The sequence below is a fragment of the Euprymna scolopes genome, chromosome 37 (genome assembly GCF_053919585.1).
Source record: "Euprymna scolopes isolate OS-2025 chromosome 37, ASM5391958v1, whole genome shotgun sequence".
NCBI lineage: Eukaryota > Metazoa > Mollusca > Cephalopoda > Sepiida > Sepiolidae > Euprymna > Euprymna scolopes.
Window position 1 is genome coordinate 13,715,523 of NC_136518.1, and position 27,035 is coordinate 13,742,557.

Sequence of the window (27,035 nt, forward strand, 5' to 3'; positions counted from 1 at the left end):
AAATATAATACCAGTATAAACATAGATTGTACAAAATATTGTAAAAATCCAAATTTTGCAAAATTGTGGTTGAAAATTAGTAAAAGAGAGTAGTAGAGAAATCATGCCTCCAATGACATTCGAACTCACGACCCCTGGTTTACGAGACCAGTGCTCTAAACCACTGAGCTATAGAGGAAGACACGCCCCCAACACTTTTTACTAAATTGACATTTTTTCCAAAATATTATCCCAGTATAAACAACGATTGTACAAAATATTGTAAAAATCCAAATGTTGCAAAATTTTGGTTGAAAATTAGTAAAAGAGAGTAGTAGAGATATCATGCCTCCACTGAGATTCGAACTCACGACCCCTGGTTTACGAGACCAGTGCTCTAAACCACTGAGCTATAGAGGCAGACACGCTCCCAACGCTGTTTACTAAATTTACATTTTTGCCAAAATATAATCCCAGTACAAACAAAGATTGTACAAAATATTGTAAAACTCCAAATGTTGCACAATTTTGGTTGAAAATTAGTAAAAGAGAGTAGTAGAGATATCATGCCTCCAGTGAGATTCGAACTCACGACCCCTGGTTTACGAGACCAGTGCTCTAAACCACTGAGCTATAGAGGCAGATACGCCCCCAACACCTTTTACTAAATTGACATTTTCTCCAACATATAATCCGGGTAATAAAAAAGATTGTACAAAATATTGTAAAACTCCAAATGTTGCAAAATTTTGGTTTAAAATTAGTAAAAGAGAGTAGTAGAGATATCATGCCTCCAGTGAGATTCGAACTCACAACTCCTGGTTTACGAGACTAGTGCTCTAAACCACTGAGCTACAGAGACAGACACGCACCCAACAGTGTTTACTTAATTGACATTTTTGCAAAATATAATCCCAGTATAAACAAAGATTGTACAAAATATTGTAAAAATCCAAATGTTGCAAATTTTTTATGAAAATTAATAAAAGAGAGAAGTAGAGATATCATGCCTCCAGTGAGATTCGAACTCACGGCCCCTGGTTTACGAGACCAGTGCTCTAAACCACTGAGCTATAAAGGCAGACACATTCCCAACGGTTTTTACTACATTGACATTTTCTCCAAAATATAATCCCAGTATAAACAAAGATTATACAAAATATTGAGACAATCCAAATGTTGCAAAATTTTGGTTGAAAATTAGTAAAAGAGAGGAGTAGAGATATCATGCCTCCAGTGAGATTCGAACTCACGACCCCTGGTTTACGAGACCAGTGCTCTAAACCACTTAGCTATAGAGGCAGACACGCACCCAACAGTGTTTACTAAATTGACATTTTTTCCAAAATATAATCCCAGTATAAACAACGATTGTACAACATATTGTAAAAATCCAAATGTTGCAAAATTTTGGTTGAAAATTAGTAAAAGAGAGTAGTAGAGATATCATGCCTCCAGTGAGATTCGAACTCACGACCCCTGGTTTACGAGACCAGTGCTCTAAACCACTTAGCGATAGAAGCAGACACGCACCCAACAGTGTTTACTAAATTGACATTTTTGCCAAAATATAATCCCAGTACAAACAAAGATTGTACAAAATATTGTAAAAATCCAAATGTTGCAAACTTTTGGTTGAAAATTAGTAAAAGAGAGTAGTAGAGATATCATGCCTCCAGTGACATTCGAACTCACGAATCCTGGTTTACGAGACCAGTGCTCTAAACCACTGAGCTATAGAGGCAGACACGCACCCAACAGTGTTTACTAAATTTAAATTTTTTCCAAAATATAATCCCAGTATAAACAACGATTGTACAAAATATTGTAAAAATCCAAATGTTGCAAAATTTTGGTTGAAAATTAGTAAAAGAGAGTAGTAGAGAAATCATGCCTCCAGTGAGACTCGATCTCACGACCCCTGGTTTACGAGACCAGTGCTCTAAACAACTGAGCTATAGAGGCAGATACGCCCCCAACACCTTTTACTAAATTGACATTTTCTCCAAAATATAATCCCGGTAATAAAAAAGATTGAACAAAATATTGTAAAACTCCAAATGTTGCAAAATTTTTGTTTAAAATTAGTAAAAGCGAGTAGTAGAGATATCATGCCTCCAGTGAGATTCGAACTCACGACTCCTGGTTTACGAGACCAGTGCTCTAAACCACTGAGCTATAGAGGCAGACACGCTCCCAACAGTTTTTACTAAATTGACATTTTTGCCAAAATATAATCCCAGTATAAACAAAGATTGTACAAAATATTGTAAAAATCCAAATGTTGCAAAATTTTGGTTTAAAATTAGTAAAAGAGAGTAGTAGAGATATCATGCCTCAAGTGAGATTCGAACTCACGACCCCTGGTTTACGAGACTAGTGCTCTAAACCACCGAGCTATAGAGGAAGACTCGCTCCCAATACTGTTTACTAAATTGACATTTTTTCCAAAATATAATCCCAGTATAAAAAAAGATTGTACAAAATATTGTAAAAATCCAAATGTTGCGAAATTTTGGTTGAAAATTAGTAAAAGACAGTAGTAGAGATTTCATGCCTCAAGTGAGATTCGAACTCACGACCCCTGGTTTATGAGACCATTGCTCTAAACCACGGAGCTAAAGAGACAGACACGCTCCCAACCGTTTTTACTAAATTGACATTTTTGCCAAAATATAATCCCAGTATAAACAAAGATTGTGTAAAATATGTAAAAATCCAAATGTTGCAAAATTTTGGTTGAAAATTAGTAAAAGAGAGTAGTAGAGATATCATGCCTCAAGTGAGATTCGAACTCACGACCCCAGGTATTCGAGACCAGTCCTCTAAACCACTGAGCTATAGAGGCCGACACGCTCCCAACAGTGTTTACTACATTGACATTTTTGCCAAAATATAATCCCAGTATAAACAAAGATTGTACAAAATATTGTAAAACTCCAAATGTTGCAAAATTTTGGTTGAAAATTAGTAAAAGAGAGTAGTAGAGATATCATGCCTCAAGTGAGATTCGAACTCACGACCCCAGGTATTCGAGACCAGTGCTCTAAACCACTGAGCTATAGAGGCCGACACGCTCCCAACAGTGTTTACTACATTGACATTTTTTCCAAAATATAATCCCAGTATAAACAAAGATTGTACAAAATATGTAAAAATCCAAATGTTGCAAAATTTTGGTTGAAAATTAGTAAAAGAGAGTAGTAGAGATATCATGCCTCAAGTGAGATTCGAACTCACGACCCCAGGTATTCGAGACCAGTGCTCTAAACCACTGAGCTATAGAGGCCGACACGCTCCCAACAGTGTTTACTACATTGACATTTTTGCCAAAATATAATCCCAGTATAAACAAAGATTGTACAAAATATGTCAAAATCCAAATGTTGCAAAATTTTGGTTGAAAATTAGTAAAAGAGAGTAGTAGAAATATCATGCCTCAAGTGAGATTCGAACTCACGACCCCAGGTATTCGAGACCAGTGCTCTAAACCACTGAGCTATAGAGGCAGATACGCCCCCAACACCTTTTACTAAATTGACATTTTCTCCAAAATATAATCCCGGTAATAAAAAAGATTGAACAAAATATTGTAAAACTCCAAATGTTGCAAAATTTTTGTTTAAAATTAGTAAAAGCGAGTAGTAGAGATATCATGCCTCCAGTGAGATTCGAACTCACGACTCCTGGTTTACGAGACCAGTGCTCTAAACCACTGAGCTATAGAGGCAGACACGCTCCCAACAGTTTTTACTAAATTGACATTTTTGCCAAAATATAATCCCAGTATAAACAAAGATTGTACAAAATATTGTAAAACTCCAAATGTTGCAAAATTTTGGTTAAAAATTAGTAAAAGAGAGTAGTAGAGATATCACGCCCCGAGTGAGATTCGAACTCACAACCCCTGGTTTATGAGACTAGTGCTCTAACCCACTGAGCTAAAAAGACAGACACGCACCCAACAGTGTTTATTAAATTGACATTTTTGCAAAATATAATCCCAGTATAAACAAAGATTGTACAAAATATTGTAAAACTCCAAATGTTGCACAATTTTGGTTGAAAATTAGTAAAAGAGAGTAGTAGAGATATCATGCCTCCAGTGAGATTCGAACTCACGACCCCTGGTTTACGAGACCAGTGCTCTAAACCACTGAGCTATAGAGGCAGATACGCCCCCAACACCTTTTACTAAATTGACATTTTCTCCAACATATAATCCGGGTAATAAAAAAGATTGTACAAAATATTGTAAAACTCCAAATGTTGCACAATTTTGGTTGAAAATTAGTAAAAGAGAGTAGTAGAGATATCATGCCTCCAGTGAGATTCGAACTCACAACTCCTGGTTTACGAGACTAGTGCTCTAACCCACTGAGCTACAGAGACAGACACGCACCCAACAGTGTTTACTTAATTGACATTTTTGCAAAATATAATCCCAGTATAAACAAAGATTGTACAAAATATTGTAAAAATCCAAATGTTGCAAATTTTTTATGAAAATTAATAAAAGAGAGAAGTAGAGATATCATGCCTCCAGTGAGATTCGAACTCACGACCCCTGGTTTACGAGACCAGTGCTCTAAACCACTGAGCTATAAAGGCAGACACATTCCCAACGGTTTTTACTACATTGACATTTTCTCCAAAATATAATCCCAGTATAAACAAAGATTATACAAAATATTGAGACAATCCAAATGTTGCAAAATTTTGGTTGAAAATTAGTAAAAGAGAGTAGTAGAGATATCATGCCTCCAGTGAGATTCGAACTCACGACCCCTGGTTTACGAGACCAGTGCTCTAAACCACTTAGCGATAGAAGCAGACACGCACCCAACAGTGTTTACTAAATTGACATTTTTGCCAAAATATAATCCCAGTACAAACAAAGATTGTACAAAATATTGTAAAAATCCAAATGTTGCAAACTTTTGGTTGAAAATTAGTAAAAGAGAGTAGTAGAGATATCATGCCTCCAGTGACATTCGAACTCACGAATCCTGGTTTACGAGACCAGTGCTCTAAACCACTGAGCTATAGAGGCAGACACGCACCCAACAGTGTTTACTAAATTTAAATGTTTTCCAAAATATAATCCCAGTATAAACAACGATTGTACAAAATATTGTAAAAATCCAAATGTTGCAAAATTTTGGTTGAAAATTAGTAAAAGAGAGTAGTAGAGAAATCATGCCTCCAGTGAGACTCGATCTCACGACCCCTGGTTTACGAGACCAGTGCTCTAAACCACTGAGCTATAGAGGCAGATACGCCCCCAACACCTTTTACTAAATTGACATTTTCTCCAAAATATAATCCCGGTAATAAAAAAGACTGAACAAAATATTGTAAAACTCCAAATTTTGCAAAATTTTTGTTTAAAATTAGTAAAAGCGAGTAGTAGAGATATCATGCCTCCAGTGAGATTCGATCTCACGACTCCTGGTTTACGAGACCAGTGCTCTAAACCACTGAGCTATAGAGGCAGACACGCTCCCAACAGTTTTTACTAAATTGACATTTTTGCCAAAATATAATCCCAGTATAAACAAAGATTGTACAAAATATTGTAAAAATCCAAATGTTGCAAAATTTTGGTTTAAAATTAGTAAAAGAGAGTAGTAGAGATATCATGCCTCAAGTGAGATTCGAACTCACGACCCCTGGTTTACGAGACTAGTGCTCTAAACCACCGAGCTATAGAGGAAGACTCGCTCCCAATACTGTTTACTAAATTGACATTTTTTCCAAAATATAATCCCAGTATAAAAAAAGATTGTACAAAATATTGTAAAAATCCAAATGTTGCGAAATTTTGGTTGAAAATTAGTAAAAGACAGTAGTAGAGATTTCATGCCTCAAGTGAGATTCGAACTCACGACCCCTGGTTTACGAGACCATTGCTCTAAACCACGGAGCTAAAGAGACAGACACGCTCCCAACCGTTTTTACTAAATTGACATTTTTGCCAAAATATAATCCCAGTATAAACAAAGATTGTGTAAAATATGTAAAAATCCAAATGTTGCAAAATTTTGGTTGAAAATTAGTAAAAGAGAGTAGTAGAGATATCATGCCTCAAGTGAGATTCGAACTCACGACCCCAGGTATTCGAGACCAGTCCTCTAAACCACTGAGCTATAGAGGCCGACACGCTCCCAACAGTGTTTACTACATTGACATTTTTGCCAAAATATAATCCCAGTATAAACAAAGATTGTACAAAATATTGTAAAACTCCAAATGTTGCAAAATTTTGGTTGAAAATTAGTAAAAGAGAGTAGTAGAGATATCATGCCTCAAGTGAGATTCGAACTCACGACCCCAGGTATTCGAGACCAGTGCTCTAAACCACTGAGCTATAGAGGCCGACACGCTCCCAACAGTGTTTACTACATTGACCTTTTTGCCAAAATATAATCCCAGTATAAACAAAGATTGTACAAAATATGTAAAAATCCAAATGTTGCAAAATTTTGGTTGAAAATTAGTAAAAGAGAGTAGTAGAGATATCATGCCTCAAGTGAGATTCGAACTCACGACCCCAGGTATTCGAGACCAGTGCTCTAAACCACTGAGCTATAGAGGCCGACACGCTCCCAACAGTGTTTACTACATTGACATTTTTGCCAAAATATAATCCCAGTATAAACAAAGATTGTACAAAATATGTAAAAATCCAAATGTTGCAAAATTTTGGTTGAAAATTAGTAAAAGAGAGTAGTAGAGATATCATGCCTCAAGTGAGATTCGAACTCACGACCCCAGGTATTCGAGACCAGTGCTCTAAACCACTGAGCTATAGAGGCAGATACGCCCCCAACACGTTTTACTAAATTGACATTTTCTCCAAAATATAATCCCGGTAATAAAAAAGATTGAACAAAATATTGTAAAACTCCAAATGTTGCAAAATTTTTGTTTAAAATTAGTAAAAGCGAGTAGTAGAGATATCATGCCTCCAGTGAGATTCGAACTCACGACTCCTGGTTTACGAGACCAGTGCTCTAAACCACTGAGCTATAGAGGCAGACACGCTCCCAACAGTTTTTACTAAATTGACATTTTTGCCAAAATATAATCCCAGTATAAACAAAGATTGTACAAAATATTGTAAAAATCCAAATGTTGCAAAATTTTGGTTTAAAATTAGTAAAAGAGAGTAGTAGAGATATCACGCCCCGAGTGAGATTCGAACTCACAACCCCTGGTTTATGAGACTAGTGCTCTAACCCACTGAGCTAAAAAGACAGACACGCACCCAACAGTGTTTATTAAATTGACATTTTTGCAAAATATAATCCCAGTATAAACAAAGATTGTACAAAATATTGTAAAAATCCAAATGTTGCAAATTTTTGGTGAAAATTAATAAAAGAGAGAAGTAGAGATATCATGCCTCCAGTGAGATTCGAACTCACGACCCTTGGTTTACGAGACCAGCGCTCTAAACCACAGAGCTATAGAGGCAGACACATTCCCAACGGTTTTTACTACATTGTCATTTTCTCCAAAATATTATCCCAGTATAAACAACGATTGTACAAAATATTGTAAGAATCCAAATGTTGCAAAATTTTGGTTGAAAATTAGTAAAAGACAGTAGTAGAGATTTCATGCCTCAAATGAGATTCGAACTCACGACCCCTGGTTTACGAGACTAGTGCTCTAAACCACCGAGCTATAGAGGAAGACTCGCTCCCAATACTGTTTACTAAATTGACATTTTTTCCAAAATATAATCCTAGTATAAAAAAAGATTGTACAAAATATTGTAAAAATCCAAATGTTGCGAAATTTTGGTTGAAAATTAGTAAAAGACAGTAGTAGAGATTTCATGCCTCAAATGAGATTCGAACTCACGACCCCTGGTTTACGAGACCATTGCTCTAAACCACGGAGCTAAAGAGACAGACACGCTCCCAACCGTTTTTACTAAATTGACATTTTTGCCAAAATATAATCCCAGTATAAACAAAGATTGTGTAAAATATGTAAAAATCCAAATGTTGCCAAATTTTGGTTGAAAATTAGTAAAAGAGAGTAGTAGAGATATCATGCCTCAAGTGAGATTCGAACTCACGACCCCGGGTATTCGAGACCAGTGCTCTAAACCACTGAGCTATAGAGGCCGACACGCTCCCAACAGTGTTTACTACATTGACATTTTTGCCAAAATATAATCCCAGTATAAACAAAGATTGTACAAAATATTGTAAAAATCCAAATGTTGCAAAATTTTGGTTTAAAATTAGTAAAAGATAGTAGTACAGATATCATTCCTTCAGTGAGATTCGAACTCACGACCCCTGGTTTACGAGACTAGTGCTCTAAACCACCGAGCTATAGAGGAAGACTCGCTCCCAATACTGTTTACTAAATTGACATTTTTTCCAAAATATAATCCTAGTATAAAAAAAGATTGTACAAAATATTGTAAAAATCCAAATGTTGCGAAATTTTGGTTGAAAGTTAGTGAAAGACAGTAGTAGAGATTTCATGCCTCAAGTGAGATTCAAACTCACGGCCCCTGGTTTACGAGACCATTGCTCTAAACCACCGAGCTAAAGAGACAGACACGCTCCCGACCGTTTTTACTAAATTGACATTTTTGCCAAAATATAATCCCAGTATAAACAAAGATTGTGTAAAATATGTAAAAATCCAAATGTTGCAAAATTTTGGTTGAAAATTAGTAAAAGAGAGTAGTAGAGATATCATGCCTCAAGTGAGATTCGAACTCACGACCCCAGGTATTCGAGACCAGTGCTCTAAACCACTGAGCTATAGAGGCCGACACGCTCCCAACAGTGTTTACTACATTGATATTTTTGCCAAAATATAATCCCAGTATAAACAAAGATTGTACAAAATATTGTAAAAATCCAAATGTTGCAAAATTTTGGTTGAAAATTATTAAAAGAGAGTAGTAGATATATCACGCACCCAGTGAGATTCGAACTCACAACCCCTGGTTTACGAGACTAGTGCTCTAAACCACTGAGCTAAAGAGGCAGACACGCTCCCAACAGTTTTTACTAAATTGAGATTTTTTCCAAAATATAATCCCAGTATAAACAAAGTTTGTACAAAATATTGTAAAACTCAAAATGATGCAAAATTTTGGTTGAAAATTAGTAAAAGAGAGTAGTAGAGCTATCATGCCACCAGTTAGATTTTAACTTACGACCCCTAGTTTACGAGACCAGTGCTCTAAACAACTGAGCTATAGAGGCAGACACGCTCCCAACACTTTTTACTAAATTGACATTTTTGCCAAAATATAATCCCAGTATAAACAAAGATTGTACAAAATATTGTAAAAATCCAAATGTTGCAAAATTTTGGTTGAAAATTAGTAAAAGAGAGTAGTAGAGATATCATGCCTCCAGTGAGATTCGAACTCACGACCCCTGGTTTACGAGACCAGTGCTCTAAACCACTGAGCAATAGAGGCAGACACGCTCCCAACACTTTTTACTAAATTGACATTTTTGCCAAAATATAATCCCAGTATAAACAAAGATTGTACAAAATATTGTAAAACTCCAAATGTTGCAAAATTTTGGTTGAAAATTAGTAAAACAGAGTAGTAGAGATATCATGCCTCCAGTGAGATTCGAACTCACGACCCCTGGTTTACGAGACCAGTACTCTAAACCACTGAGCTATAGAGGCAGACACGCACCCAACAGTGTTTACTAAATTGACATTTTTGCCAAAATATAATCCCAGTATAAACAAATATTTTACAAAATATTGTAAAAATCCAAATGTTGCAAAATTTGGGTTGAAAATTAGTAAAAGAGAGTAGTAGAGATATCATGCCTCCAGTGAGATTCGAACTCACGACCCCTGGTTTACGAGACCAGTGCTCTAAACCACTGAGCAATAGAGGCAGACACGCTCCCAACACTTTTTACTAAATTGACATTTTTGCCAAAATATAATCCCAGTATAAACAAAGATTGTACAAAATATTGTAAAACTCCAAATGTTGCAAAATTTTGGTTGAAAATTAGTAAAACAGAGTAGTAGAGATATCATGCCTCCAGTGAGATTCGAACTCACGACCCCTGGTTTACGAGACCAGTTCTCTAAACCACTGAGCTATAGAGGCAGACACGCACCCAACAGTGTTTACTAAATTGACATTTTTGCCAAAATATAATCCCAGTATAAAAAAAGATTGTACAAAATATTGTAAAAATCCAAATGTTGCAAAATTTTGGTTGAAAATTAGTAAAAGAGAGTAGCAGATATATCACGCACCCAGTGAGATTCGAACTCACAACCCCTGGTTTACGAGACTAGTGCTCTAAACCACTGAGCTAAAGAGGCAGACACGCTCCCAACAGTTTTTACTAAATTGAGATTTTTTCCAAAATATAATCCCAGTATAAACAAAGTTTGTACAAAATATTGTAAAACTCACAATGATGCAAAATTTTGGTTGAAAATTAGTAAAAGAGAGTAGTAGAGCTATCATGCCTCCAGTTAGATTTTAACTTACGACCCCTAGTTTACGAGACCAGTGCTCTAAACAACTGAGCTATAGAGGCAGACACGCTCCCAACACTTTTTACTAAATTGACATTTTTGCCAAAATATAATCCCAGTATAAACAAAGACTGTACAAAATATTGTAAAAATCCAAATGTTGCAAAATTTTGGTTGAAAATTAGTAAATGAGAGTAGTAGAGATATCATGCCTCCAGTGAGATTCGAACTCACGACCCCTGGTTTACGAGACCAGTGCTCTAAACCACTGAGCAATAGAGGCAGACACGCTCCCAACACTTTTTACTAAATTGACATTTTTGCCAAAATATAATCCCAGTATAAACAAAGATTGTACAAAATATTGTAAAACTCCAAATGTTGCAAAATTTTGGTTGAAAATTAGTAAAACAGAGTAGTAGAGATATCATGCCTCCAGTGAGATTCGAACTCACGACCCCTGGTTTACGAGACCAGTACTCTAAACCACTGAGCTATAGAGGCAGAAACGCACCCAACAGTGTTTACTAAATTGACATTTTTGCCAAAATATAATCCCAGTATCAACAAATATTTTACAAAATATTGTAAAAATCCAAATGTTGCAAAATTTGGGTTGAAAATTAGTAAAAGAGAGTAGTAGAGATATCATGCCTCCAGTGAGATTCGAACTCACGAGCCCTGGTTTACGAGACCAGTGCTCTAAACCACTGAGCAATAGAGGCAGACACGCTCCCAACAGTTTTTACTAAATTGACATTTTTGCCAAAATATAATCCCAGTATAAACAAAGATTGTACAAAATATTGTAAAACTCCAAATGTTGCAAAATTTTGGTTGAAAATTAGTAAAAGAGAGTAGTAGAGATATCATGCCTCCAGTGAGATTCGAACTCACGACCCCTGGTTTACGAGACCAGTTCTCTAAACCACTGAGCTATAGAGGCAGACACGCACCCAACAGTGTTTACTAAATTGACATTTTTGCCAAAATATAATACCAGTATAAAAAAAGATTGTACAAAATATTGTAAAAATCCAAATGTTGCAAAATTTTGGTTGAAAATTAGTAAAAGAGAGTAGTAGATATATCACGCACCCAGTGAGATTCGAACTCACAACCCCTGGTTTACGAGACTAGTGCTCTAAACCACTGAGCTAAAGAGGCAGACACGCTCCCAACAGTTTTTACTAAATTGAGATTTTTTCCAAAATATAATCCCAGTATAAACAAAGTTTGTACAAAATATTGTAAAACTCAAAATGATGCAAAATTTTGGTTGAAAATTAGTAAAAGAGAGTAGTAGAGCTATCATGCCTCCAGTTAGATTTTAACTTACGACCCCTGGTTTACGAGACCAGTGCTCTAAACAACTGAGCTATAGAGGCAGACACGCTCCCAACACTTTTTACTAAATTGACATTTTTGCCAAAATATAATCCCAGTATAAACAAAGACTGTACAAAATATTGTAAAAATCCAAATGTTGCAAAATTTTGGTGTAAAATTAGTAAAAGAGAGTAGTAGAGATATCATGCCTCCAGTGAGATTCGAACTCACGACCCCTGGTTTACGAGACCAGTGCTCTAAACCACTGAGCAATAGAGGCAGACACGCTCCCAACACTTTTTACTAAATTGACATTTTTGCCAAAATATAATCCCAGTATAAACAAAGATTGTACAAAATATTGTAAAACTCCAAATGTTGCAAAATTTTGGTTGAAAATTAGTAAAACAGAGTAGTAGAGATATCATGCCTCCAGTGAGATTCGAACTCACGACCCCTGGTTTACGAGACCAGTACTCTAAACCACTGAGCTATAGAGGCAGACACGCACCCAACAGTGTTTACTAAATTGACATTTTTGCCAAAATATAATCCCAGTATAAACAAATATTTTACAAAATATTGTAAAAATCCAAATGTTGCAAAATTTTGGTTGAAAATTAGTAAAAGAGAGTAGTAGAGATATAATGCCTCCAGTGAGATTCGAACTCACGAGCCCTGGTTTACGAGACCAGTGCTCTAAACCACTGAGCAATAGAGGCAGACACGCTCCCAACACTTTTTACTAAATTGACATTTTTGCCAAAATATAATCCCAGTATAAACAAAGATTGTACAAAATATTGTAAAACTCCAAATGTTGCAAAATTTTGGTTGAAAATTAGTAAAAGAGAGTAGTAGAGATATCATGCCTCCAGTGAGATTCGAACTCACGACCCGTGGTTTACGAGACCAGTTCTCTAAACCACTGAGCTATAGAGGCAGACACGCACCCAACAGTGTTTACTAAATTGACATTTTTGCCAAAATATAATCCCAGTATAAAAAAAGATTGTACAAAATATTGTAAAAATCCAAATGTTGCAAAATTTGGGTTGAAAATTAGTAAAAGAGAGTAGTACAGATATCATGCCTCCAGTGAGATTCGAACTCACGACCCCTGCTTCACGAGACCAGTGCTCTAAACCACTGAGCTATAGAGGCAGATACGCCCCCAACACCTTTTACTAAATTGACATGTTCTCAAAAATATAATCCCGGTCATAAAAAGATTGTATCAAATATTGTAAAACTCCAAATGTTGCAAAATTTTGGTTGAAAATTAGTAAAAGAGAGTAGTAGAGATATCATGCCTCCAGTGAGATTCGAACTCACGACTCCTGGTTTACGAGACCAGTGCTCTAAACCACTGAGCTATAGAGGCAGACACGCTCCCAACAGTTTTTACTAAATTGACATTTTTTCCAAAATATAATCCCAGTATAAACAAAGATTGTACAAAATTTGTAAAAATCCAAATGTTGCAAAGTTTTGGTTGAAAATTAATAAAACAGAGAAGTAGAGATATCACGCCTCCAGGTAGATTTTAACTCACAACCACTGGTTTACGAGACCAGTGCTCTAAACCACTGAGCTATAGAGGCAGACGCGCTCCCAATACTGTTTACTAAATTTGTATTTTTTCCAAAATATAATCCCAGTATAAACAAAGATTGTACAAAATATTGTAAAAATCCAAACGATGCGAAATTTTGGTTGAAAATTAGTAAAAGAGAGTAGTAGAGATATCATGCCTCCAGTGAGATTCGAACTCACGAGCCCTGGTTTACGAGACCAGTGCTCTAAACCACTGAGCTATAGAGGCAGACACGCTCCTATCAGTTTTTACTAAATTGACATTTTTGCCAAAATATAATCCCAGTATAAAAAAAGATTGTACAAAATATTGTAAAAATCCAAATGTTGCAAAATTTTGGTTGAAAATTAGTAAAAGAGAGTAGTAGATATATCACGCACCCAGTGAGATTCGAACTCACAACCCCTGGTTTACGAGACTAGTGCTCTAAACCACTGAGCTAAAGAGGCAGACACGCTCCCAACAGTTTTTACTAAATTGAGATTTTTTCCAAAATATAATCCCAGTATAAACAAAGTTTGTACAAAATATTGTAAAACTCAAAATGATGCAAAATTTTGGTTGAAAATTAGTAAAAGAGAGTAGTAGAGCTATCATGCCTCCAGTTAGATTTTAACTTACGACCCCTAGTTTACGAGACCAGTGCTCTAAACAACTGAGCTATAGGGGCAGACACGCTCCCAACACTTTTTACTAAATTGACATTTTTGCCAAAATATAATCCCAGTATAAACAAAGACTGTACAAAATATTGTAAAAATCCAAATGTTGCAAAATTTTGGTTGAAAATTAGTAAAAGAGAGTAGTAGAGATATCATGCCTCCAGTGAGATTCGAACTCACGACCCCTGGTTTACGAGACCAGTGCTCTAAACCACTGAGCAATAGAGGCAGACACGCTCCCAACACTTTTTACTAAATTGACATTTTTGCCAAAATATAATCCCAGTATAAACAAAGATTGTACAAAATATTGTAAAACTCCAAATGTTGCAAAATTTTGGTTGAAAATTAGTAAAAGAGAGTAGTAGAGATATCATGCCTCCAGTGAGATTCGAACTCACGACCCGTGGTTTACGAGACCAGTTCTCTAAACCACTGAGCTATAGAGGCAGACACGCACCCAACAGTGTTTACTAAATTGACATTTTTGCCAAAATATAATCCCAGTATAAACAAATATTTTACAAAATATTGTAAAAATCCAAATGTTGCAAAATTTTGGTTGAAAATTAGTAAAAGAGAGTAGTAGAGATATCATGCCTCCAGTGAGATTCGAACTCACGAGCCCTGGTTTACGAGACCAGTGCTCTAAACCACTGAGCAATAGAGGCAGACACGCTCCCAACACTTTTTACTAAATTGACATTTTTGCCAAAATATAATCCCAGTATAAACAAAGATTGTACAAAATATTGTAAAACTCCAAATGTTGCAAAATTTTGGTTGAAAATTAGTAAAAGAGAGTAGTAGAGATATCATGCCTCCAGTGAGATTCGAACTCACGACCCGTGGTTTACGAGACCAGTTCTCTAAACCACTGAGCTATAGAGGCAGACACGCACCCAACAGTGTTTACTAAATTGACATTTTTGCCAAAATATAATCCCAGTATAAAAAAAGATTGTACAAAATATTGTAAAAATCCAAATGTTGCAAAATTTGGGTTGAAAATTAGTAAAAGAGAGTAGTACAGATATCATGCCTCCAGTGAGATTCGAACTCACGACCCCTGCTTCACGAGACCAGTGCTCTAAACCACTGAGCTATAGAGGCAGATACGCCCCCAACACCTTTTACTAAATTGACATGTTCTCAAAAATATAATCCCGGTCATAAAAAGATTGTATCAAATATTGTAAAACTCCAAATGTTGCAAAATTTTGGTTGAAAATTAGTAAAAGAGAGTAGTAGAGATATCATGCCTCCAGTGAGATTCGAACTCACGACTCCTGGTTTACGAGACCAGTGCTCTAAACCACTGAGCTATAGAGGCAGACACGCTCCCAACAGTTTTTACTAAATTGACATTTTTTCCAAAATATAATCCCAGTATAAACAAAGATTGTACAAAATTTGTAAAAATCCAAATGTTGCAAAGTTTTGGTTGAAAATTAATAAAACAGAGAAGTAGAGATATCACGCCTCCAGGTAGATTTTAACTCACAACCACTGGTTTACGAGACCAGTGCTCTAAACCACTGAGCTATAGAGGCAGACGCGCTCCCAATACTGTTTACTAAATTTGTATTTTTTCCAAAATATAATCCCAGTATAAACAAAGATTGTACAAAATATTGTAAAAATCCAAACGATGCGAAATTTTGGTTGAAAATTAGTAAAAGAGAGTAGTAGAGATATCATGCCTCCAGTGAGATTCGATCTCACGACCCCTGGTTTACGAGACCATTGCTCTAAACCACGGAGCTAAAGAGACAGACACGCTCCCAACAGTTTTTACTAAATTGACATTTTTGCCAAAATATAATCCCAGTATAAACAAAGATTGTGTAAAATATGTAAAAATCCAAATGTTACAAAATTTTGGTTGAAAATTAGTAAAAGAGAGTAGTAGAGATATCATGCCTCCAGTGAGATTCGAACTCACGACCCCTGGTTTACGAGACCAGTGCTCTAAACCACTGAGCTATAGAGGCAGATACGCCCCCAACACCTTTTACTAAATTGACATTTTCTCCAAAATATAATCCCGGTAATAAAAAAGATTGTACAAAATATTGTAAAACTCCAAATGTTGCAAAATTTTGGTTTAAAATTAGTAAAAGAGAGTAGTAGAGATATCATGCCTCCAGTGAGATTCGAACTCACGACCCCTGGTTTACGAGACCAGTGCTCTAAACCACTGAGCAATAGAGGCAGACACGCTCCCAACACTTTTTACTAAATTCACATTTTTGCCAAAATATAATCCCAGTACAAACAAAGATTGTACAAAATATTGTAAAAATCCAAATGTTGCAAAATTTTGGTTGAAAATTAGTAAAAGAGAGTAGTAGAGATATAACGCACCCAGTGAGATTCGAACTCACAACCCCTGGTTTACGAGACTAGTGATCTAAACCACTGACCTAAAGAGACAGACACGCACCCAACAGTGTTTACTAAATTGACATGTTTGCAAAATATAATCCCAGTATACAACAAAGATTGTACAAAATATTGTAAAAATCCAAATGTTGCAAAATCTTGGTGAAAATTAATAAAAGAGAGAAGTAGAGATATCATGCCTCCAGTGAGATTCGAACTCACGACGCCTGGTTTACGAGACCAGTGCTCTAAACCACTGAGCTATAGAGGCAGACACGTTCCCATCAGTTTTTACTAAATTGACATTTTTGCCAAAATATAATCCCAGTATAAACAAAGATTGTACAAAATTTGTAAAAATCCAAATGTTGCAAAATTTTGGTTTAAAATTAATAAAACAGAGTAGTAGAGATATCACGCCTCCAGTTAGATTTTTACTCACAACCCCTGGTTTACGAGACCAGTGCTCTAAACCACTGAGCTATAGAGGAAGACACGCTCCCACCACTTTTTTAGTAAATTGACATTTTTGCCAAAATATAATCCCAGTATAAACACACATTGTACAAACTATTGTAAAAATCCAAATGTTGCAAAATGTTGGTTGAAAATTAGTAGAAGAGAGTAGTAGAGATATCATGCCTCCACCGAGATTCGAACTCACGACCCCTGGTTTGCGACACCAGTTGTTTAACCACTGAGCTATAGAGGACGACACGCTCCCAACACTTTTTACTAAATTAAAATTTTCTCCAAAATATAATCCCGGTATAAAAAAAGATTGTACAAAATATTGTAAAAATCCAAATGTTGCAAAATTTTAGTTGAAAATTAGTAAAAGAGAGTAGTAGAGATATCATGCCTCCAGTGAGATTCGAACTCATTACCCCTGCTTCACGAGACCAGTGCTTTAAACCAATGAGCTATGGAGGCAGTCACGCACCCAACACTGTTTACTAAGTTGACATTTTTGCCAAAATATAATCCCAGTATAAGAAAAGATTGTACAAAATATTGTAAAAATCAAATTTTGCAAAATTTTGGTGGAAAATTAGTAAAACAGAGTACTAGAGATATCATGCTTCCCGTGAGATTCGAACCCAAGACCCCTGGTTTACGAGACTAGTGCTCTAAACCACTGAGCTATAGAGGCAGACGCGCTCTCAACACTGTTTACTAAATAGACATTTTGTCCAAAATATAATCCCAGTATAAACAAAGATTGTACAAAATATTGTAAAAATCCAAATGTTGCAAAATTTTGGTTGAAAATTAGTAAAACAGAATAGTAGAGATATCATGCCTCCAGTGAGATTCGAACTCACGACCCCTGGTTTACGAGACCAGTGCTCTAAACCACTGAGCTATAGAGGCAGACACATTCCCAACGGTTTTTACTACATTGTCATTTTCTCCAAAATATAATCCCAGTATAAAAAAAGATTGTACAAAATATTGTAAAAATCCAAATGTTGCAAAATGTTGGTTGGAAATTAGTAAAAGAGAGTAATAGAGATATCATGCCTCCAGTGAGATTCGAACTCACGACCCTTGCTTTAAGTGACCAGGGCTCTAAACCACTGAACCAAAAAGGCAGATACGCCTCCAACACCTTTTACTAAATTGACATTTTCTCCAATATATAATCCCAGTATAAACAAAGATTGTACAAAATATTGTAAAAATCCAAATGTTGCAATATTTTGGTTGAAAATTAGTAAAAGAGAGTAGTAGAGACATCATGACTCCAGTGAGATTCGAACTCACGACCCCTGGTTTACGAGACCAGTGCTCTAAACCACTGAGCTATAGAGGCAGACACGCTCCCAACAGTTTTTTTTAAATTGACATTTTTTCCAAAATATAATCCCAGTATAAACAAAGATTGTACAAAAGTTGTAAAAATCCAAATGTTGCAATATTTTGGTTGAAAATTAGTAAAAGAGAGTAGTAGAGATATCACGCCCCCAGTGATATTCGAACTCACGACCCCTGGTTTACGAGACTAGTGCTCTACACCACAGAGCTATAGAGACAGACACGCACCCAACAGTGTTTACTAAATTTACATTTTTGCAAAATATAATCCCAGTATAAAACAAAGATTGTACAAAATATTGTAAAAATCAAAATGTTGCAAATTTTTGGGGAAAATTAATAAAAGAGAATAGTAGAGATATTATGCCTCCAGTGAGATTCGAACTCCCGACCCCTGGTTTACGAGACCAGTGCTCTAAACCACTGAGCTACAGAGGCAGACACATTCCCAACGGTTTTTACTAAATTGGCATTTTCTCCAAAATATAATCCCAGTATAAACAAAGATTATAAAAAATATTGAAAAAATCCAAATTTTGCAAAATTTTGGTTTAAAATTAGTAAAAGAGAGTAGTAGAGATATCATGCCTCCAGTGAGATTCGAACTCACGACTCCTGGTTTACGAGACCAGTGCTCTAAACCACTGAGCTATAGAGGCAGACCCGCTCCCATCACTATTTACTAAATTTACATTTTTTCAAAAATATAATCCCAGTATAAACAAAGATTGTACAAAATATGTAAAAATCCAAATGTTGCAAAATTTTGGTGTAAAATAAGTAAAAGAGAGTAGTAGAGAAATTATGCCTCCAGTGAGATTCGAACTCACGACCCCTGGTTTACGAGACCAGTGCTCTAAACCACTGAGCTATAGAGGAAGACACGCTCCCAACACTTTTTACTAAATTGACATTTTTGCCAAAATATAATACCAGTATAAACAAAGATTGTACAAAATATTGTAAAACTCCAAATGTTGCACAATTTTGGTTGAAAATTAGTAAAACAGAGTAGTAGAGATATCATGCCTCCAGTGAGATTCGAACTCACGACCCCTGGTTTACGAGACCAGTGCTCTAAACCACTGAGCTATAGAGGCAGACACGCACCCAAAAGTGTTTACTAAATTGACATTTTTTCCAAAATATAATCCCAGTATAAACAACGATTGTACAAAATATTGTAAAAATCCAAATGTTGCAAAATTTTGGTTGAAAATTAGTAAAAGAGAGTAGTAGAGATATCATGCCTCCAGTGAGATTCGAACTCACGACCCCTGGTTTACGAGACCAGTGCTCTAAACCACTGAGCTATAGAGGCAGACACGCTCCCAACGCTGTTTACTAAATTGACATTTTTGCCAAAATATAATCCCAGTACAAACAAAGATTGTACAAAATATTGTAAAACTCCAAATGGTGCACAATTTTGGTTGAAAATTAGTAAAAGAGAGTAGTAGAGATATCATGCCTCCAGTGAGATTCGAACTCACGACCCCTGGTTTACGAGACCAGTGCTCTAAACCACTGAGCTATAGAGGCAGACACATTCCCAACGGTTTTTACTACATTGACATTTTCTCCAAAATATAATCCCAGTATAAACAAAGATTATACAAAATATTGAGACAATCCAAATGTTGCAAAATTTTGGTTGAAAATTAGTAAAAGAGAGGAGTAGAGATATCATGCCTCCAGTGAGTTTCGAACTCACAACCCCTGGTTTACGAGACCAGTGCTCTAAACAACTGAGCTATAGAGGCAGACACGCTCCCATCAGTTTTTACTAAATTGACATTTTTGCCAAAATATAATCCCAGTATAAACAAAGATTGTACAAAATTTGTAAAAATCCACATGTTGCAAAGTTTTGGTTGAAAATTAATAAAACAGCGTAGTAGAGATATCACGCCTCCAGGTAGATTTTAACTCAAAACAACTGGTTTAGGAGAATAGTGCTCTAAACCACTGAGCTGTAGAGGCAGACACGCTCCCATCAGTTTTTACTAAATTGACATTTTTTCCAAAATATAATCCCAGTATAAACAAAGATTGTACAAAATATTGTAAAAATCCAAATGTTGCGAAATTTTGGTTGAAAATTATTAAAAGAGAATAGTAAAGATATCATGTCTCAAGTGAGATTCGAACTCACGACCCCTGGTTTACGAGACCATTGCTCTAAACCACGGAGCTAAAGAGACAGACACGTTCCCAACAGTTTTTACTACATTGACATTTTTGCCAAAATATAATCCCAGTATAAAAAAAGATTGTACAAAATATTGTAAAAATCCAAATGTTGCAAAATTTTGGTTGAAAATTAGTAAAAGAGAGTAGTAGAGATAGCATGCCTCCAGGGAGAATCGAACTCACGACCCCTGGTTTTCGAGACATGTGCTCTAAACCACTGTGCTATAGAGGAATACACGCTCCAACAGTTTTTACTAAATTGACATTTTTGCCAAAATATAATACCAGTATAAACAAAGATTGTGTAAAATATGTAAAAATCCAAATGTTGCAAAATTTTTGTTGAAAATTAGTAAAAGAGAGTAGTAGAGATATCATGCCTCCAGTGAGATTCGAACTCACGACCCCTGGTTTACGAGACCAGTGCTCTAAACCACTGAGCTATAGAGGACGACACGCTCCCAACACTTTTTACTAAATTGACATTTTTGCCAAAATATAATACCAGTATAAACAAAGATTGTACAAAATATTGTAAAAATCCAAATGTTGCAAAATTTTGGTTGGAAATTAGTAAAAGAGAGTAGTAGAGATATAATGCCTCCAGTGAGATTCGAACTCAAGACCCCTGGTTTACGAGAGCAGTGCTCACACCACTGAGCTATAGAGGCAGACACGCACCCAACAGTGTTTACTAAATTGACATTTTTTCCAAAATATAATCCCAGTATAAACAACGATTGTACAAAATATTGTAAAAATCCAAATGTTGCAAAATTTGGGTCGAAAATTAGTAAAAGAGAGTAGTAGAGACATCATGCCTCCAGTGAGATTCGAACTCACGACCCCTGGTTTACGAGACCAGTGCTCTAAACCACTGAGCTATAGAGGCAGACACGCTCCCAACACTGTTTACTAAATTTACATTGTTTCAAAAATATAATCCCAGTACAAGCAAAGATTGTACAAAATATTGTAAAAATCCAAATGTTGCAAAATTTTGGTTGAAAATTAGTAAAAGAGAGTAGTAGAGAAATCATGCCTCCAGTGAGATTCGAACTCACGACCCCTGGTTTACGAGACCAGTGCTCTAAACCGCTGAGCTATAGAGGCAGATACGCCCCCAACACCTTTTACTAAATTGACATTTTCTCCAAAATATAATCCCGGTAATAAAAAAGATTGTACAAAATATTGTAAAACTCCAAATGTTGCAAAATTTTGGTTTAAAATTAGTAAAAGAGAGTAGTAGAGATATCATGCCTCCAGTGAGATTCGAACTCACGACTCCTTGTTTACGAGACCAGTGCTCTAAACCACTGAGCTATAGAGGCAGACACGCTCCCAACAGTGTTTACTAAATTGACATTTTTGCCAAAATATAATACCAGTATAAACAAAGATTGTACAAAATATTGTAAAAATCCAAATGTTGCAAAATTTTGGTTTAAAATTAGTAAAAGAGAGTAGTAGAGATATCACGCACCCAGTGAGATTCGAACTCACAACCCCTGGTTTACGAGACTAGTGCTCTAAACCACTGAGCTAAAGAGACAGACACGCACCTATCAGTGTTTACTAAATTGACATGTTTGCAAAATATAATCCCAGTATACAACAAAGATTGTACAAAATATTGTAAAAATCCAAATGTTGCAAAATCTTTGTGAAAATTAATAAAAGAGAGAAGTAGAGATATCATGCCTCCAGTGAGATTCGAACTCACGACCCCTGGTTTACGAGACCAGTGCTCTAAAACACTGAGGTATAGAGGCAGACACATTCCCAACGGTTTTTACTAAATTGACATTTTCTCCAAAATATAATCCCAGTATAAACAAAGATTATACAAAATATTGAGAAAATCCAAATGTTGCAAAATTTTGGTTGAAAATTAGTAAAAGAGAGTTGTAGAGATATCATGCCTCCAGTGAGATTCGAACTCACAACCCCTGGTTTACGAGACCAGTGCTCTAAACCACTGAGCTATAGAGGCAGACACGCTCCCATCAGTTTTTACTAAATTGACATTTTTGCAAAATATAATCCCAGTATAAACAAAGATCATACAACATATTGAAAAAATCCAAATGTTGCAAAATTTTGGTTGAAAATTAGTAAAAGAGAGTAGTAGAGATATCATGCCTCCAGTGAGATACGAACTCGCGACCCCTGGTTTACGAGACCAGTGCTCTAAACCACTGAGCTATAGAGGCAGACACGCTCCCAACAGTTTTTACTAAATTGACATTTGTGCCAAAATATAATCCCAGTATAAACAAAGATCATACAACATATTGAAAAAATCAAAATGTTGCAAAATTTTGGTTGAAAATTAGTAAAAGAGAGTAGTAGAGATATCATGACTCCAGTGGGATTCGCACTCACGACCCTGGTTTAGGAGACCAGTGCTCTAAACCACTGAGCTATAGAGGCAGACACGCTCCCAACATTTGTTACTAAATTGACATTTTTGCACAAATATAATCCCAGTATAAACAAAGATTGTACAAAATATTGTAAAAATCCAAATGTTGCAAAATTTTTGTTGAAAATTAATAAAAGAGAGTAGTAGAGATATCATGCCTCCAGTGAGATTCGAACTCACGACCCCCGGTGTACGAGACCAGTGCTGTAAACAACGGAGCTATAGAGGCAGACACGCTCCCAAAGGTTTGTACTAAATTGACATTTTTTCCAAAATATAATCCCAGTATAAAAAAAGATTGTGTAAAATTTGTAAAAATCCAAATGTTGCAAAATTTTGGTTGAAAATTAGTAAAAGAGAGTAGTAGAGATATCATGCCTCCAGTGAGATTCGAACCCAAGACCCCTGGTTTACGAGACCAGTGCTCTAAACCACTGAGCTATAGAGGCAGACGCGCTCCCAACACTGTTTACTAAATTGACATTTTTGTCCAAAATATAATCCCAGTATAAACAAAGATTGTACAAAATATTGTAAAAATCCAAATGTTGCAAAATTTTTGTTGAAAATTAGTAAAAGAGAGTAGTAGAGATATCATGCCTCCAGTGAGATTCGAACTCACGACCCCAGGTATTCGAGACCAGTGCTCTAAACCACTGAGCTATAGAGGCAGACACGTTCCCAACCGTTTTTAGTAAATTGACATTTTTGCCAAAATATAATCCCAGTATAAACAAAGATCATACAAAATATTGAAAAACTCCAAATGTTGCAAAATTTTGGTTGAAAATTAGTAAAAGAGAGTAGTAGAGATATCATGACTCCAGTGGGATTCGCACTCACGACCCCTGGTTTACGAGACCAGTGCTTTAAACCACTGATCTATAGAGACAGACACGCTCCCAACACTTTTTACTAAATTGACATTTTTGCCAAAATATAATCCCAGTATAAACAAAGATTGTACAAAATATTGTAAAAATCCAAATGTTGCAAAGTTTTGGTTGAAATTCAGATATCACGCCTGCAGTGAGATTCGAACTGACGACGCCTGGTTGGTCGAAAGCACTGAGCTTTAGAGACACGTGAGGTCAGAATCAATCGATCATTTTCAAAAACATTATCAGTAAACAAAGTTTGTCATAAAATTATGCACAAAGCAAAATATGGCAACATTGTAGGTTGTAAATTAGTAAAAGACAGCAATGCAGATATCATGCTTCCAATGAGGTTCGATCTCATGACTCCTGGTTTACGAGACCAGCGCTCTAAACCACTGACCTTTACAGACAGACATGCGGACGGGAATTTTACATAAATCGATCATTTTCAACAAAAATTATCAGAGTGTAAAAAAAGATTTTCATAAGATATGCCAAAATTTTAAGTTGTATATTAGTAAAATATAGCCATACATATATTATACGTTCAGTGAGATTCGAACTCCCAACCTATGGTTTCCGAAAACAGAGCTGTAATCCATTGAGCTTCAGAGGCAGACATGTGCGCGTCATTTTTTAATAAATCGATCATTTTCAAAAAAAAAATTAAGATTGTCATTAAATTTCGTAAAAAGCCAAATATGGCAAACTTTTATCTTGTAAATTAGCTTTAGATAGCCATACAGATATCATACCACCAGTGAGATTCAAACTGACAACCGCTGGTTTACGAGACCAGTGCTCTTAAACACTAAGCTATCCGGGGCGAAACTTGCACACTCCTTTTTATTAAATTTATCATTTTCAAAAAAATTGTCAGAGTGTAAGTAACGATTGTCATAAAATTTCGTTAAAAGCCAAATATGGAAAAATTTTAGGTGTGAAAGATAGCCATTCGTACGTCATGCACCCAGTGAGATTCGAACTCACGGCCCGTCGTTTACGAGACCAGTGCTCTTCACCACTGTGCTGTAGAAGCAGACATTCTCGCGTCACTTTGGAATAAATTGATTATTTTCTAAAGAATTTTCAGAGTGTAAACAAGATTGTCAGATGGCAGGCACGACAGGAAGACGAATGAACACATTTCTAAAGAAATTGCAGAAACACTAGAGGAAGACCTCCAATCTGTAGTGGAATGGGGACAAAAGTGGTTGGTCGCGTTCAATGCTGCCAAGACTAAACTAGTTTCATTCAATAATTACAAGAAACCCTCTCTACCACCCATAGCAATGGCCAACGACTCTTTATCTGAGAGTCCATCTTTCAAACTCCTTGGCCTAACGTTCACAGGAAACATGAGTTGGAACAATTACATTGAAGGCATTGCCAGGGCCGCTGCAAGAAAGGTGGGCTCTCTCTACCGTGCTAGAAAACTACTAACACCCGAAAGTATCCTGTACCTCTATAAGGCCACCATTCGCCCATGTATGGAGTATTGCTGCCACATCTGGGCTGGTGCATCTGCTATTAGTCTCTCGCTCCTTGACAAGGTTCAAAAGAGAGTCGCAAACCTGATAGGCCCTGAACTGGCATCTAAGCTTCAGCCTCTGTCCCATCGACGAAATGTTGCATCCCTCTGCCTTTTCTACAAGTATTTTAGTGGTGAATGCTCTGACGAACTGCAATCACTTGTGCCCCCACGACGTGTGCACCCTCGACAAACCCGACAGGCTGCTAAATCCCACCCCCACACTGTAGAGATCCCTAGATGTAAAAGATCTTTTTACTCCAATAGTTTCTTCCCCAGAACCGCTAGACTCTGGAATTCCATTCCAGGTCCCTGCTTCCCCAACAGTACTGACGTGCAGAAGTTCAAGTGTAACGTGAACCGACACCTTGCTGCCCAAATCCCTACATAGTACCCCAGTAGTTGTTGCCCCTGATAGTAGCCCCTACACCAAAGTGGCAATTTGCCTTGTAGGGGTGAAAATTTAATAAAAAAAAAAAAAAAAAAAAGCAAAATATTGCAAAATTTTAGGTTGTAAATTAGTAAAAGATAGCCATGCAGTTATCATCTCTCCAGTGAGATTCGAATTCGCGACTCCTGGTTTAGATACAAGTGCTGTCAACCACTGAGCTATAGAGGTAGATAGCTTCGAGCGACGTTTGTATACATTGATGATTTTTTTTTAATTATCACAGTGTAAAATGTGATGGTAATCAAATTTCGTTAATAGCAAAATACTACATAAACTTTAAATGCTAATCAATAAAACATGTCTATTCAGTAATTGTCTGTATTTTTTTTTATTTTTTTTAGATGAGGTGTTTTTATTGATTGAGATTGTCGGACTGACTTCCTCATTTTGGTTGTTATTGTCACAACGTTTCGGCCGTTTTGCCCTCCGGCCTTCGTCAGGTGTTTTGTATCGAACTGGGGAACCGTTTGTTAGGAGTCTCGAACCCAACCCTTTATTATTATTACGTCTTTTTACGTTATTTTTTGTCTATTCAGATATCACATCTTTCGTCAATACATGAACACTGCATAAACTTTAAATTCTTAACTGATAAAAGGAGGCTAATCAGATATCACGAGACCAGTAGGATTCGGACTCATATCTTTTGGTTTAAGAAACTAGTGCTCTCAACTACTGCGCTAAAATGTAGATAGGTGAGTTCTCGTAAGTTCTCGTTTGTACAAGGATTAATCTATATAATTATAAAACTCAAATGATCTTGTAACGGGTGTTGGAACCCAACATTCGGTTTACGACTTCCGGTTGCCCATGCATACATAAACAAATAATTAGCGCGACAATAAAGCGTATTATTTTACTGTGTATGTTTTCAGCGTCCCAATTGTTTTTTTTTTGTTTGTTTGTTTCGCGTTTAAATTATCCAAATAAACAATTGTTAATACTTTCTGCATTTTTTTAACATCGTTCATTTTCGTATTTCGTTTAAGTTATTTTAATGCAATTTTCTTACAAATAAATCTACTTTAATCCGTTGACAACTATAAGAGCGTTTTACAACGGCGATTTACCGACCGCCTTCATATTTTTTTTTAATTTATTCTCCATTTTTTAATACACCTTTCTTAAAAAACATTCATACATTTTCTTCTACACTACCAACATAAATAAATAACCCCGAAAATGTTTTTTACATTTGCGTTATAACTAAATAATCAACGCGAAAATAAAATGTATTGTTTTACTGTGTACGTTTTCAGCGTCCCAATTTTT

The 27,035-nt window shown here is 36.1% G+C and overlaps 1 protein-coding gene and 82 non-coding genes across 83 annotated transcripts in view; 1 reads left to right on the forward strand and 82 right to left on the reverse strand.

Moving 5' to 3' along the window:
• Nucleotides 1-27,035, forward strand: part of LOC145261094 (uncharacterized) — a 201,983-nt gene that overhangs the window by 163,928 nt on the left and 11,020 nt on the right. The gene's annotated exons all lie outside the window — the stretch shown is intronic.
• Nucleotides 105-178, reverse strand: Trnat-cgu (transfer RNA threonine (anticodon CGU)). The gene has a single exon. It is a non-coding gene; the product is annotated as a tRNA-Thr (tRNA).
• Trnat-cgu (transfer RNA threonine (anticodon CGU)) lies at nt 326-399 on the reverse strand. The gene has a single exon. It is a non-coding gene; the product is annotated as a tRNA-Thr (tRNA).
• Nucleotides 547-620, reverse strand: Trnat-cgu (transfer RNA threonine (anticodon CGU)). Its single transcript has one exon. It is a non-coding gene; the product is annotated as a tRNA-Thr (tRNA).
• On the reverse strand, nt 768-841 carry Trnat-cgu (transfer RNA threonine (anticodon CGU)). Its single transcript has one exon. It is a non-coding gene; the product is annotated as a tRNA-Thr (tRNA).
• Nucleotides 987-1,060, reverse strand: Trnat-cgu (transfer RNA threonine (anticodon CGU)). Its single transcript has one exon. It is a non-coding gene; the product is annotated as a tRNA-Thr (tRNA).
• Nucleotides 1,208-1,281, reverse strand: Trnat-cgu (transfer RNA threonine (anticodon CGU)). Its single transcript has one exon. It is a non-coding gene; the product is annotated as a tRNA-Thr (tRNA).
• Nucleotides 1,429-1,502, reverse strand: Trnat-cgu (transfer RNA threonine (anticodon CGU)). Its single transcript has one exon. It is a non-coding gene; the product is annotated as a tRNA-Thr (tRNA).
• Nucleotides 1,650-1,723, reverse strand: Trnat-cgu (transfer RNA threonine (anticodon CGU)). The gene has a single exon. It is a non-coding gene; the product is annotated as a tRNA-Thr (tRNA).
• On the reverse strand, nt 1,871-1,944 carry Trnat-cgu (transfer RNA threonine (anticodon CGU)). The gene has a single exon. It is a non-coding gene; the product is annotated as a tRNA-Thr (tRNA).
• Trnat-cgu (transfer RNA threonine (anticodon CGU)) lies at nt 2,092-2,165 on the reverse strand. The gene has a single exon. It is a non-coding gene; the product is annotated as a tRNA-Thr (tRNA).
• Trnat-cgu (transfer RNA threonine (anticodon CGU)) lies at nt 2,313-2,386 on the reverse strand. Its single transcript has one exon. It is a non-coding gene; the product is annotated as a tRNA-Thr (tRNA).
• Nucleotides 2,754-2,827, reverse strand: Trnas-cga (transfer RNA serine (anticodon CGA)). The gene has a single exon. It is a non-coding gene; the product is annotated as a tRNA-Ser (tRNA).
• On the reverse strand, nt 2,975-3,048 carry Trnas-cga (transfer RNA serine (anticodon CGA)). Its single transcript has one exon. It is a non-coding gene; the product is annotated as a tRNA-Ser (tRNA).
• Trnas-cga (transfer RNA serine (anticodon CGA)) lies at nt 3,195-3,268 on the reverse strand. The gene has a single exon. It is a non-coding gene; the product is annotated as a tRNA-Ser (tRNA).
• Trnas-cga (transfer RNA serine (anticodon CGA)) lies at nt 3,415-3,488 on the reverse strand. Its single transcript has one exon. It is a non-coding gene; the product is annotated as a tRNA-Ser (tRNA).
• Trnat-cgu (transfer RNA threonine (anticodon CGU)) lies at nt 3,636-3,709 on the reverse strand. Its single transcript has one exon. It is a non-coding gene; the product is annotated as a tRNA-Thr (tRNA).
• Nucleotides 4,077-4,150, reverse strand: Trnat-cgu (transfer RNA threonine (anticodon CGU)). The gene has a single exon. It is a non-coding gene; the product is annotated as a tRNA-Thr (tRNA).
• Trnat-cgu (transfer RNA threonine (anticodon CGU)) lies at nt 4,298-4,371 on the reverse strand. Its single transcript has one exon. It is a non-coding gene; the product is annotated as a tRNA-Thr (tRNA).
• On the reverse strand, nt 4,517-4,590 carry Trnat-cgu (transfer RNA threonine (anticodon CGU)). The gene has a single exon. It is a non-coding gene; the product is annotated as a tRNA-Thr (tRNA).
• On the reverse strand, nt 4,738-4,811 carry Trnat-cgu (transfer RNA threonine (anticodon CGU)). Its single transcript has one exon. It is a non-coding gene; the product is annotated as a tRNA-Thr (tRNA).
• Nucleotides 4,959-5,032, reverse strand: Trnat-cgu (transfer RNA threonine (anticodon CGU)). The gene has a single exon. It is a non-coding gene; the product is annotated as a tRNA-Thr (tRNA).
• Trnat-cgu (transfer RNA threonine (anticodon CGU)) lies at nt 5,180-5,253 on the reverse strand. Its single transcript has one exon. It is a non-coding gene; the product is annotated as a tRNA-Thr (tRNA).
• On the reverse strand, nt 5,401-5,474 carry Trnat-cgu (transfer RNA threonine (anticodon CGU)). The gene has a single exon. It is a non-coding gene; the product is annotated as a tRNA-Thr (tRNA).
• Nucleotides 5,622-5,695, reverse strand: Trnat-cgu (transfer RNA threonine (anticodon CGU)). The gene has a single exon. It is a non-coding gene; the product is annotated as a tRNA-Thr (tRNA).
• On the reverse strand, nt 6,063-6,136 carry Trnas-cga (transfer RNA serine (anticodon CGA)). The gene has a single exon. It is a non-coding gene; the product is annotated as a tRNA-Ser (tRNA).
• Nucleotides 6,284-6,357, reverse strand: Trnas-cga (transfer RNA serine (anticodon CGA)). Its single transcript has one exon. It is a non-coding gene; the product is annotated as a tRNA-Ser (tRNA).
• On the reverse strand, nt 6,504-6,577 carry Trnas-cga (transfer RNA serine (anticodon CGA)). Its single transcript has one exon. It is a non-coding gene; the product is annotated as a tRNA-Ser (tRNA).
• Trnas-cga (transfer RNA serine (anticodon CGA)) lies at nt 6,724-6,797 on the reverse strand. The gene has a single exon. It is a non-coding gene; the product is annotated as a tRNA-Ser (tRNA).
• Trnat-cgu (transfer RNA threonine (anticodon CGU)) lies at nt 6,945-7,018 on the reverse strand. The gene has a single exon. It is a non-coding gene; the product is annotated as a tRNA-Thr (tRNA).
• Trnat-cgu (transfer RNA threonine (anticodon CGU)) lies at nt 7,385-7,458 on the reverse strand. Its single transcript has one exon. It is a non-coding gene; the product is annotated as a tRNA-Thr (tRNA).
• Trnat-cgu (transfer RNA threonine (anticodon CGU)) lies at nt 7,606-7,679 on the reverse strand. The gene has a single exon. It is a non-coding gene; the product is annotated as a tRNA-Thr (tRNA).
• Nucleotides 8,047-8,120, reverse strand: Trnas-cga (transfer RNA serine (anticodon CGA)). Its single transcript has one exon. It is a non-coding gene; the product is annotated as a tRNA-Ser (tRNA).
• On the reverse strand, nt 8,268-8,341 carry Trnat-cgu (transfer RNA threonine (anticodon CGU)). Its single transcript has one exon. It is a non-coding gene; the product is annotated as a tRNA-Thr (tRNA).
• Nucleotides 8,709-8,782, reverse strand: Trnas-cga (transfer RNA serine (anticodon CGA)). The gene has a single exon. It is a non-coding gene; the product is annotated as a tRNA-Ser (tRNA).
• Nucleotides 9,372-9,445, reverse strand: Trnat-cgu (transfer RNA threonine (anticodon CGU)). Its single transcript has one exon. It is a non-coding gene; the product is annotated as a tRNA-Thr (tRNA).
• Trnat-cgu (transfer RNA threonine (anticodon CGU)) lies at nt 9,593-9,666 on the reverse strand. The gene has a single exon. It is a non-coding gene; the product is annotated as a tRNA-Thr (tRNA).
• Trnat-cgu (transfer RNA threonine (anticodon CGU)) lies at nt 9,814-9,887 on the reverse strand. The gene has a single exon. It is a non-coding gene; the product is annotated as a tRNA-Thr (tRNA).
• On the reverse strand, nt 10,035-10,108 carry Trnat-cgu (transfer RNA threonine (anticodon CGU)). The gene has a single exon. It is a non-coding gene; the product is annotated as a tRNA-Thr (tRNA).
• On the reverse strand, nt 10,698-10,771 carry Trnat-cgu (transfer RNA threonine (anticodon CGU)). Its single transcript has one exon. It is a non-coding gene; the product is annotated as a tRNA-Thr (tRNA).
• Nucleotides 10,919-10,992, reverse strand: Trnat-cgu (transfer RNA threonine (anticodon CGU)). The gene has a single exon. It is a non-coding gene; the product is annotated as a tRNA-Thr (tRNA).
• Nucleotides 11,140-11,213, reverse strand: Trnat-cgu (transfer RNA threonine (anticodon CGU)). The gene has a single exon. It is a non-coding gene; the product is annotated as a tRNA-Thr (tRNA).
• On the reverse strand, nt 11,361-11,434 carry Trnat-cgu (transfer RNA threonine (anticodon CGU)). The gene has a single exon. It is a non-coding gene; the product is annotated as a tRNA-Thr (tRNA).
• Trnat-cgu (transfer RNA threonine (anticodon CGU)) lies at nt 11,803-11,876 on the reverse strand. The gene has a single exon. It is a non-coding gene; the product is annotated as a tRNA-Thr (tRNA).
• Trnat-cgu (transfer RNA threonine (anticodon CGU)) lies at nt 12,024-12,097 on the reverse strand. The gene has a single exon. It is a non-coding gene; the product is annotated as a tRNA-Thr (tRNA).
• On the reverse strand, nt 12,245-12,318 carry Trnat-cgu (transfer RNA threonine (anticodon CGU)). The gene has a single exon. It is a non-coding gene; the product is annotated as a tRNA-Thr (tRNA).
• Nucleotides 12,466-12,539, reverse strand: Trnat-cgu (transfer RNA threonine (anticodon CGU)). The gene has a single exon. It is a non-coding gene; the product is annotated as a tRNA-Thr (tRNA).
• Nucleotides 12,687-12,760, reverse strand: Trnat-cgu (transfer RNA threonine (anticodon CGU)). Its single transcript has one exon. It is a non-coding gene; the product is annotated as a tRNA-Thr (tRNA).
• Trnat-cgu (transfer RNA threonine (anticodon CGU)) lies at nt 12,908-12,981 on the reverse strand. The gene has a single exon. It is a non-coding gene; the product is annotated as a tRNA-Thr (tRNA).
• On the reverse strand, nt 13,128-13,201 carry Trnat-cgu (transfer RNA threonine (anticodon CGU)). Its single transcript has one exon. It is a non-coding gene; the product is annotated as a tRNA-Thr (tRNA).
• Trnat-cgu (transfer RNA threonine (anticodon CGU)) lies at nt 13,348-13,421 on the reverse strand. Its single transcript has one exon. It is a non-coding gene; the product is annotated as a tRNA-Thr (tRNA).
• Nucleotides 13,569-13,642, reverse strand: Trnat-cgu (transfer RNA threonine (anticodon CGU)). Its single transcript has one exon. It is a non-coding gene; the product is annotated as a tRNA-Thr (tRNA).
• Trnat-cgu (transfer RNA threonine (anticodon CGU)) lies at nt 14,232-14,305 on the reverse strand. Its single transcript has one exon. It is a non-coding gene; the product is annotated as a tRNA-Thr (tRNA).
• On the reverse strand, nt 14,453-14,526 carry Trnat-cgu (transfer RNA threonine (anticodon CGU)). Its single transcript has one exon. It is a non-coding gene; the product is annotated as a tRNA-Thr (tRNA).
• On the reverse strand, nt 14,674-14,747 carry Trnat-cgu (transfer RNA threonine (anticodon CGU)). Its single transcript has one exon. It is a non-coding gene; the product is annotated as a tRNA-Thr (tRNA).
• On the reverse strand, nt 14,895-14,968 carry Trnat-cgu (transfer RNA threonine (anticodon CGU)). Its single transcript has one exon. It is a non-coding gene; the product is annotated as a tRNA-Thr (tRNA).
• Nucleotides 15,116-15,189, reverse strand: Trnat-cgu (transfer RNA threonine (anticodon CGU)). The gene has a single exon. It is a non-coding gene; the product is annotated as a tRNA-Thr (tRNA).
• Trnat-cgu (transfer RNA threonine (anticodon CGU)) lies at nt 15,336-15,409 on the reverse strand. The gene has a single exon. It is a non-coding gene; the product is annotated as a tRNA-Thr (tRNA).
• Nucleotides 15,556-15,629, reverse strand: Trnat-cgu (transfer RNA threonine (anticodon CGU)). Its single transcript has one exon. It is a non-coding gene; the product is annotated as a tRNA-Thr (tRNA).
• On the reverse strand, nt 15,997-16,070 carry Trnat-cgu (transfer RNA threonine (anticodon CGU)). The gene has a single exon. It is a non-coding gene; the product is annotated as a tRNA-Thr (tRNA).
• On the reverse strand, nt 16,218-16,291 carry Trnat-cgu (transfer RNA threonine (anticodon CGU)). Its single transcript has one exon. It is a non-coding gene; the product is annotated as a tRNA-Thr (tRNA).
• Trnat-cgu (transfer RNA threonine (anticodon CGU)) lies at nt 16,659-16,732 on the reverse strand. Its single transcript has one exon. It is a non-coding gene; the product is annotated as a tRNA-Thr (tRNA).
• Nucleotides 17,762-17,835, reverse strand: Trnat-cgu (transfer RNA threonine (anticodon CGU)). The gene has a single exon. It is a non-coding gene; the product is annotated as a tRNA-Thr (tRNA).
• On the reverse strand, nt 18,204-18,277 carry Trnat-cgu (transfer RNA threonine (anticodon CGU)). The gene has a single exon. It is a non-coding gene; the product is annotated as a tRNA-Thr (tRNA).
• On the reverse strand, nt 18,644-18,717 carry Trnat-cgu (transfer RNA threonine (anticodon CGU)). The gene has a single exon. It is a non-coding gene; the product is annotated as a tRNA-Thr (tRNA).
• Trnat-cgu (transfer RNA threonine (anticodon CGU)) lies at nt 18,865-18,938 on the reverse strand. Its single transcript has one exon. It is a non-coding gene; the product is annotated as a tRNA-Thr (tRNA).
• Trnat-cgu (transfer RNA threonine (anticodon CGU)) lies at nt 19,085-19,158 on the reverse strand. The gene has a single exon. It is a non-coding gene; the product is annotated as a tRNA-Thr (tRNA).
• On the reverse strand, nt 19,306-19,379 carry Trnat-cgu (transfer RNA threonine (anticodon CGU)). Its single transcript has one exon. It is a non-coding gene; the product is annotated as a tRNA-Thr (tRNA).
• On the reverse strand, nt 19,527-19,600 carry Trnat-cgu (transfer RNA threonine (anticodon CGU)). Its single transcript has one exon. It is a non-coding gene; the product is annotated as a tRNA-Thr (tRNA).
• Nucleotides 19,748-19,821, reverse strand: Trnat-cgu (transfer RNA threonine (anticodon CGU)). Its single transcript has one exon. It is a non-coding gene; the product is annotated as a tRNA-Thr (tRNA).
• On the reverse strand, nt 19,969-20,042 carry Trnat-cgu (transfer RNA threonine (anticodon CGU)). Its single transcript has one exon. It is a non-coding gene; the product is annotated as a tRNA-Thr (tRNA).
• Nucleotides 20,410-20,483, reverse strand: Trnat-cgu (transfer RNA threonine (anticodon CGU)). Its single transcript has one exon. It is a non-coding gene; the product is annotated as a tRNA-Thr (tRNA).
• Trnat-cgu (transfer RNA threonine (anticodon CGU)) lies at nt 20,850-20,923 on the reverse strand. Its single transcript has one exon. It is a non-coding gene; the product is annotated as a tRNA-Thr (tRNA).
• On the reverse strand, nt 21,071-21,143 carry Trnat-cgu (transfer RNA threonine (anticodon CGU)). Its single transcript has one exon. It is a non-coding gene; the product is annotated as a tRNA-Thr (tRNA).
• Nucleotides 21,291-21,364, reverse strand: Trnat-cgu (transfer RNA threonine (anticodon CGU)). Its single transcript has one exon. It is a non-coding gene; the product is annotated as a tRNA-Thr (tRNA).
• Trnat-cgu (transfer RNA threonine (anticodon CGU)) lies at nt 21,512-21,585 on the reverse strand. The gene has a single exon. It is a non-coding gene; the product is annotated as a tRNA-Thr (tRNA).
• On the reverse strand, nt 21,733-21,806 carry Trnat-cgu (transfer RNA threonine (anticodon CGU)). Its single transcript has one exon. It is a non-coding gene; the product is annotated as a tRNA-Thr (tRNA).
• Nucleotides 22,174-22,247, reverse strand: Trnat-cgu (transfer RNA threonine (anticodon CGU)). The gene has a single exon. It is a non-coding gene; the product is annotated as a tRNA-Thr (tRNA).
• Trnat-cgu (transfer RNA threonine (anticodon CGU)) lies at nt 22,395-22,468 on the reverse strand. Its single transcript has one exon. It is a non-coding gene; the product is annotated as a tRNA-Thr (tRNA).
• Nucleotides 22,615-22,688, reverse strand: Trnat-cgu (transfer RNA threonine (anticodon CGU)). The gene has a single exon. It is a non-coding gene; the product is annotated as a tRNA-Thr (tRNA).
• On the reverse strand, nt 22,836-22,908 carry Trnar-ccu (transfer RNA arginine (anticodon CCU)). The gene has a single exon. It is a non-coding gene; the product is annotated as a tRNA-Arg (tRNA).
• Trnat-cgu (transfer RNA threonine (anticodon CGU)) lies at nt 23,276-23,349 on the reverse strand. Its single transcript has one exon. It is a non-coding gene; the product is annotated as a tRNA-Thr (tRNA).
• On the reverse strand, nt 23,498-23,571 carry Trnas-cga (transfer RNA serine (anticodon CGA)). Its single transcript has one exon. It is a non-coding gene; the product is annotated as a tRNA-Ser (tRNA).